Genomic DNA, 7,424 nt, shown 5'->3' on the forward strand with positions numbered 1-7,424 from the left:
TTGTCACGGTTTATCATACGAGCGGTGTGTGTTTTGATGAAATAGAGCACTCGTTCGAGAACCGTGCACTGACGTATACATAAGTACTTGTAAACACTGTTGGTGCTACCCCACTTGTAAGCAGTTGTGCAAAACACGGCACATTGGCTCAGCTCGCTTCAACACTAGGCTATCGACCAGCTAACAATCAACAATCTGCTCTCTGACATATAAGCAACTATGTATCTTGTTACAGTGGTTCATGCAGTTAATTAAGGCCACAATGTAATAAATTCCAAACGTTCACACGCTAGTCCAGCGCTCATGTGGAACACTCACATTAAACTCGTCTTCATAAAAAACTTGAAAAGCATAAGTTAAGCAATTTTATACATCTCAATGATTCATAGAACATAACAAACATATACTAGTTCACAACAAAAGACAAAGTTGTGATAAGGTTTACAAATCAGGAAAAAACAAGCAAGGCTTCTCTGAGCAAAGGGCCCCCCGGCGGGCTTAAATTTCCTGGAGTTCACTCTGGTTTTTTCTTGTTGCCACCACCCAGGGTTAGGTTCTCTCATTCCAGAATAACCAATTATAATTGTGGTCTCAGCTGGAATGCTGAACTGAACCATGCAGTGTACTGACCAGCTGAAATGCTTGTGCATTCCACTAAATTTAAGCACCGCTATTTGCAGAAATAAGCAGACCAGAATGCCTCTTATCCGCGCACCTGTCCAAAAAACCGCCGTGCAGCCATGCCAGCTAGTCCTTGGTCCATGGATGAACTGGTAGAAAGTGCATTCCGGACTAGGATGCAGTTGTTTTCGCTCGTCCCTGCACTGCAATCAGGAAGTAAAACGTAAGAATCAGCTTCTTCTAGATTACGTTGGTCATTCTACCTTAGTTACTACCAATGTAGGGATACCTTGAAGACGGGAGGTTAGACGACGACAACAAGGGATAGCCATCTCATTTTGCGCAGTTGTACTAAAACTGAGGTGTGTGCTTTTGATTGCGCAGATAGAAACAATGCGGAGACAGACATCCCGAAACGATATGGAGACAGACATCCCTATTTGCGCAAATATGAAATACGGTTATTTAAACAGTGACAGATATTACTACTTTCCCCCGTTTCCTCTTAGAACCAAGTCCTAGATTCATGCTACAGCTTTCCCACTTTCTTCCCTGTTTGAACCAATGCTTTGAGTCGACTATATGAACTAGCTTGACTTCTAATAATAGTAGAAATCTAGGTGGCTTTGGAACAGCGGACGAAAGTAGAAAAGGATCCACACGAAGGGATCTGGGGCAGTAGAGCAAGGCAGGTTCCGAAGGAATATATACCTGAGGGTCATCGGCATGTGGCAAAGACGGTGTCGGGAGGCCGCATCTTGGCCACAATACCGCAGGGAGGAAGAAGGGGTCGGAGGCCCTCCTGAACCGGCGCTCTCTCGGAGAGAACGGCACGGCCGCCGATCGGGACGCGTGGGCAGCCGTTGGTCTCCTCCTTGCCGCCGACGACAGCGTGAATGATGCACCTACACCCCTGCCCCGGTCGAGGTTGTCCGGCCGGATTTGTGACTAGCCGTGAGCTGAGAGAGAGTGTGGCCACCTATGTGTTTCTTAGATCTGGAGAGTATGAGAGAGTGAACGAGAGGAACCCTAATAAAGCAAGCGCTAAGGCTCCTGCTTTTATATATAGTGGAGTGATTTTGTTGTACCAGCTTCAAAAAAATGTGCTCCTACGTGTACACACGAGTGGGTGTGAGAGAACTAGTGCGTGCATGCATCGCTTCTCTTCGTGAGAGTACAATATACTATGCCCAATGAACGTTCGCCGCAAGAGTAATAGTATAAGTGTGTAACGTGTGAGCTAAAATAAAATGTGCGCGCCGTCTTTTGTTTTTTAGAAGCTCTGAGGGTAGAGTGTGAAGAGCACATATGTGCGTGACATCTACCTGCAGATAGATGGTGGGTGCGATGTGCGAGTCTGCGAGAGGACTCGGGAGAGTTGCGACTCGTGAGGGTGCGTGTGCGTGAGAGAGAGGGGGCACGTATCAATGCAATGCATGTTTCCGTAAATCATTACCCGACAAACGTTCGCCACAAGCCTTTTCCTGACGAACGCCGTAAGAACCGTTAGATCGGCATCCGATAGTGTCAGTTTTGCCATGTCATTTAATAGAACAGCCACTCCTCCTACGCACAAATCTTTCACATGAGTGTTAGCAACTACCGTATGCTCCCTCCGTTCCGAAATGCAGTGCATATAGCTTTATTGAAAATTCAAACCTCGCAAACTTTTACCGAGTTTTCATGTACCAAATTGCACATGTAGAATACCATGTATATATCATTTCATTCATCTTCGAGAGGTAACTATAAATATGGGTGAGGAGTCTATAAAGAAAGACCATCGTATCACCCGCATCAATTTCAAGCATCCTTTAGTGTCGAGGAATATCATAGGAACTCTATATGATATGATTTCTATAGGATTTTTCCTTTAGAGCCAATTGGTTCATAGGAATAGATTCATATACTCCACATTTCAAAGGAAATAAACATGATATCATTTCTATAGCTTTAGAGCCACTTGGTTCATATGAATGGATTCCTATACTCTCTTAATTTTAAAGGAAAATAAACATTAGCGTATATTCAATAGAAAAGTTCCTATGATATGAACCAAATTACATCTCTTTTCTAATCCCTCCTCATAGGAATTGAGATACATGTCATCTCTAGATTCAATAGAAAAGTTCCTATGATGTAAACCAAATGACATCTCTTTTTCAATCCCTACTCATAGGAATTGAGATGCTCCATGTCATCTCTTTCCCTACAACTTCCATGTATACATCTTCTATTCCTAAATAGATAGTGCAACCCACTAGTAGCTTTTTCCCAAAACATGCAACTATGGCACAAGAACTATATAGTGTGCCAATTAAGGACAGTAAACTAAGCCTCAAGCGAGCTCTCTCAGCGATTTGCGTTTCTGGCCGTCCGTTTTCATCGTCTCGACGTTGGTGGCCGTTAAATCAACCTGTCCCGCACTGTGTGAAACCTGGACCAGCTGTTCTGTGGGCTGCTGCTCCCGAGGCCGAAACGAAGGCCTCTGGTGCACTGGGCCACCGGCCAGCAGCCAGCCCATTCCAGCGCTGCTGGGCTTCGCTAAAGGGATCCAGTGGATGCGAGGCATACAGAGAGCAGCGACCGCGTCCATCCATCCAGTCCTGATTCAAGGCGCAGCGGAGTAACCGCGTTCAATCCATCCAGTCTAGATGGCTGGTGTGCGTTGCTCGATTGGATCCGCCGGAGGTGCGGGATGGGACCGAGGCAAGCCGATGCGTGCGATCGATCGACCGAAGGAGCGGAGCAGCCCTCGCGTGCCGGACGTCGCAACGCGTGCGATCCGACCTTCGCCGTGGCCTGCAGTGCGTTCAGGTGGTGGGGGGCATGGAATCCCAGGCGCCGACACGAGGCTGTGGCGCGAGCATTGAATCATGCGCTGTCGATTCGAGTTTCATTTGTTGGTGATTCCATAATTAAATTGCAGTTTCTACACGCCATTACTGGTAATGGTATGTGCCGCTCGAGTCCTCCAATAATTCAGAGCTATGTCTTTACTGTACGCGCCTCCATATGATCCGTTTTGCTGCTCTTTGTCAATTCCCCTCCAGCCCTCCTGCAAAATCTTCTCCCGCAACCATGACTGTTCGTGGCCTGTCTGTCATACTTCCTACTACCTCTTCCTTTCCCCAAACTTGTGCATATCCATGTTCTTATTTAGACTACTCTTTTTGTTCCCAAATGATTGCAGGTTTTCTAGCTCGTTGGAGTTTGCTTGCGGTGGGCTTGCTCTTCGCTGGTTCTGCTTGATTACAAGGTGAAGCACTACCCAGTGTTCTGTGATACCGTTCCTTCAACCTTGCACGCCCCCACCCCTCGCAATAGCAGGCGACACCAGGAGATGGCGACGGCAGCATTGCCAGCTGCACTCATGCGCCTCTTCCCCCGTCAGACTGACTTTCGTCCTTGGTGACTCATGGTGCGGCCTCTATCTTTATGATTTTCTTTTTCCACCCGATGATTACATTATTTCCTCCCAATCTAATTTTTTTACAGTAATTATAAATACCGGGAGGTTGTCAATTGATTTGGCCAGATACTGGAGAATGGTATCGAGTTTTTATTCCAAATTCTTCGGCCGATAATCTCTAATGGCTTCCCAACAGGTAGTGAATTACTTCACGTGTACTGTTATGTCTTATCGCTTCATGTTTTATCATATATGTTTTTACCGCATACGATTGCTCACGTAACATGTTTTGGTGTTATTCATAACATGGTGCTATTTGCTGCTGCATGTGACAGGTTAATTAGAACACTATAGTAAAATGCAAAAAAAAAATTGTAGCCGTACTGTTCTAGAGGAGGGGTGAAGCCTCAATATGGTCTGCTTCTATCCACAAATGAGCAAAGCTCAATAATCTTGCGGACATTTCTACATATGTATGTGGATTTTCAAGACAGGTACAGGCATTGCATCACTCCAAGCATAAGGTGAGTTTCTTTCTAGAATTCGAACAGAATATGAATCAAGCTGCAAGGAACTTCACTCCAAGAGATCTCAGATCCATGCCTAAAACTGAAACTTCTCAGTTCTTGACAAACTAATAGTATTTCACAATGTGCTCACGTTTTTGTCGCCTTCCATGTAGATGCAGCCTTTCCCTTCTGGGATGTTCATGCGCAGCTTTTTCTAACTTACAGTATTGAATTTTCATCCAGATTATCACCGATGGAACCACCAGCTAATAAAATGGGGCAGAAATGCGTCCTCTATTTGCTCATACCATGCACACGAATGGATAATGAAATAAGTTATTTACTCTTCAGTTACACATAAATCTAAATAGTTCTCTTCTATTTTCTCCCTACCATGCACGAGAGAGTAGTTATTTACTCTTCAGTTACACATAGCATCTAAATAGTAGTAATTGATATCCTATAAAAACCTTAATTTGGATCCATCAACTGATAATCATGCAATCAGTTAACCTCGCTGCTCACATGCCATCCCTCTATTTATATACATGTTTGTAGCTAAGTAGCAACTGACATCTCACGTACATCAACTTTGTTATGATCCTGTACATGCCCAAAGCACACATGCAGGTCACTTGGCCATGACTACTCACGCACAGGTGAAGCCCAGAATAACCCAACCGCATGGAGTTGATGCTGGCGAGCTTCTTTTTCAGCCGGGGGTGTTGGAGGCGCTGTCTAGCGCTGTTGCGGCGAGAATCGCTACAGCCGGGGGTGATACAGAGAATAATGCTCTACCCTTTAAATTCAATGCAGCAAAAAAACCTATGCGTGGCAGTTCAAAAAAGAAAGAAAAAAAGGGAGGGGGCCCAAAAGAGCTGAGGATGCTCGCAAGCAAGTGTTAGGGAAAAAATGGGGCATTCTTTTGGGGCTTGTCCAACGGGCAGTGACTTAGAGTTTTCTTTTGAGAAAGAGATGGATAATTATGAGTGCATCTTATATGGTGATGTAAACGTCTCATCCAAACGGGTGTGCACGGGTAGAGTTGTAGCTGTTGAGGATGAGGAGGGCGGGGTTACACATGTTGCAAAGGAGACTGATGAGAGGGAGGAAGAGTACGCGGAGCGAGGTGGGGAATCAGTTGGCGAAGACAAAGATGAGATTGGCACATCGGCGGCCTCCGAAGAGGACCGCCGGGCCAAATGAAAATCCTAGGCTGGAACTGCCGTGGTATGCTCTCCAACACGACAGTTCGTGAGCTTCTGGATCTACAGAAGCGTACAAGGGCAGATTTAATTTTCCTTTCTGAATCCCATTTGAATAATTGTAAAGCCGATGAGCTTCGTCGCGTATTAGGTTTTGATTCTATGTTTGTAGTGGAAAGTGATGGTAAGGCCGGTGGCCTCGCTTTGTTTTATCATGAGTCCAATAAAATTGAGTTGAACTATGTCTCGCCCCATTTTATTGATATTGTTTTTATGTATGAGAATGTGGTTCAGTGGCGGTTCACGGGCTTCTATGGTCACCCGAAATGGAATGAACGTCATCTATCTTGGGATGACATTCGCAATCTACATAGTAAGAACAACCATCCTTGGGTGGTTTTGGGGGATTTTAATGAAATTTTATACCCTTCAGAAAAAGAGGGTGGTGTAGCTAGACCACTAGGTATGATGAGAGAGTTCCGTGAATGCCTAACGGATTGTGGGCTGGAAGATCTAGGCTATTTTGGGGACATGTTCACTTGGAGGAGAGGCGAAATACGTGAGCGCCTTGATCGGGCAGTCTGTAACTTAGCATGGGCAAACAAATTTCCACGAGCGACAGTTATCAATGAAGAACATGTTCATTCTGACCATCGCCCAATCGTACTGGATATGGAGTATTGGGATGAAAAAATCTTTAAACGCCAAGAGGGGCGTGTTAAACAATTTGAGGCGAGATGGTTGAAGGAAGAGACGGTCACTGAAATCGTTAAGGCATCTTGGGAGAAAGCAAAGCTAGCAGGTATTGGACCCTCACTTGCTGACCGTACGAGAGCAGTGCATGCCGATCTACATACTTGGGACCGGGAAACGCTAAAGGGACCAAAGGTGAGAATTAGAAAATTAAAAAAAGAGTTGGAGAAACTAAGGCGTGGCCCATTGAATACGGAATCTCGATGCCGTCAGAAGGAAATTATAATGGTAATTGAAAATATTTTGGAGCAAGAGGAAATATTTTGGTTACAAAGAGGATGAGCAAATTGGTTGATGCATGGGGATCGTAATACGTCGTTCTTTCATAATGCTGCCACAGCCAGGAAAAAAGAAATAATATAAAGAAACTATTAGACGAGTCCGGAAACTGGTTAACAGATAAGGAATTGACGAATCACATTACTGGATATTTTTACAAAGTTTTTTACATCGGAAGTTCAACACCCGAATCAAGATGTTTTATCACTTGTTCAAAGGAGAGTGTCAAACGAAATGAATGATGTTCTACTTGCCCCTTATACCGCGGAAGATGTTCGCAAGGCTTTATTTGATATTGGGGACTTGAAAGCTCCAGGGCCAGATGGACTCCATGCTATCTTCTATAAAAGGTTTTGGCCCATGCTGGGGGAAAACTTAATTGAGGAGGTCCTGACAGCAATCAACACATGCACTATACCGGAGGGTTGGAATGATACAGCGATCGTGATGATTCCTAAAATTAATACACCAGAGAAGGTAACTCAATTTAGGCCAATCAACTTATGTAATGTGCTATATAAAATAATTGCAAAAATGGTGGCTTCTCGATTGAAGGTTTTTTTACCAGAAATTATTAGCCCAACACAGAGTGCATTTGTACCGGGTAGATTGATAACGGATAATATTTTAGTGGCCTATGAATGT

At 44.6% G+C, this 7,424-nt stretch overlaps 1 long non-coding RNA gene across 3 annotated transcripts; it reads left to right on the forward strand.

The window, feature by feature from the left end:
- The first annotated feature begins 3,207 nt into the window (after positions 1–3,207).
- LOC125544297 (uncharacterized) lies at positions 3,208–5,989 on the forward strand. Of its 3 annotated transcripts, none has more exons than XR_007299367.2 (3): positions 3,208–4,042; positions 4,120–4,229; positions 4,369–5,989. It is a non-coding gene; the product is annotated as an uncharacterized LOC125544297 (long non-coding RNA). The 3 variants fall into 3 exon arrangements; XR_007299366.2 differs by having other exon boundaries at positions 3,208–3,575; positions 3,815–4,229; XR_007299365.2 differs by having other exon boundaries at positions 3,208–4,229.
- The last annotated feature ends 1,435 nt before the right edge of the window (positions 5,990–7,424 follow it).

Source organism: Triticum urartu, chromosome 3A (genome assembly GCF_056163025.1).
Source record: "Triticum urartu cultivar PI428250 chromosome 3A, HENAU_Tu73, whole genome shotgun sequence".
In the NCBI taxonomy this organism is placed as follows: domain Eukaryota; kingdom Viridiplantae; phylum Streptophyta; class Magnoliopsida; order Poales; family Poaceae; genus Triticum; species Triticum urartu.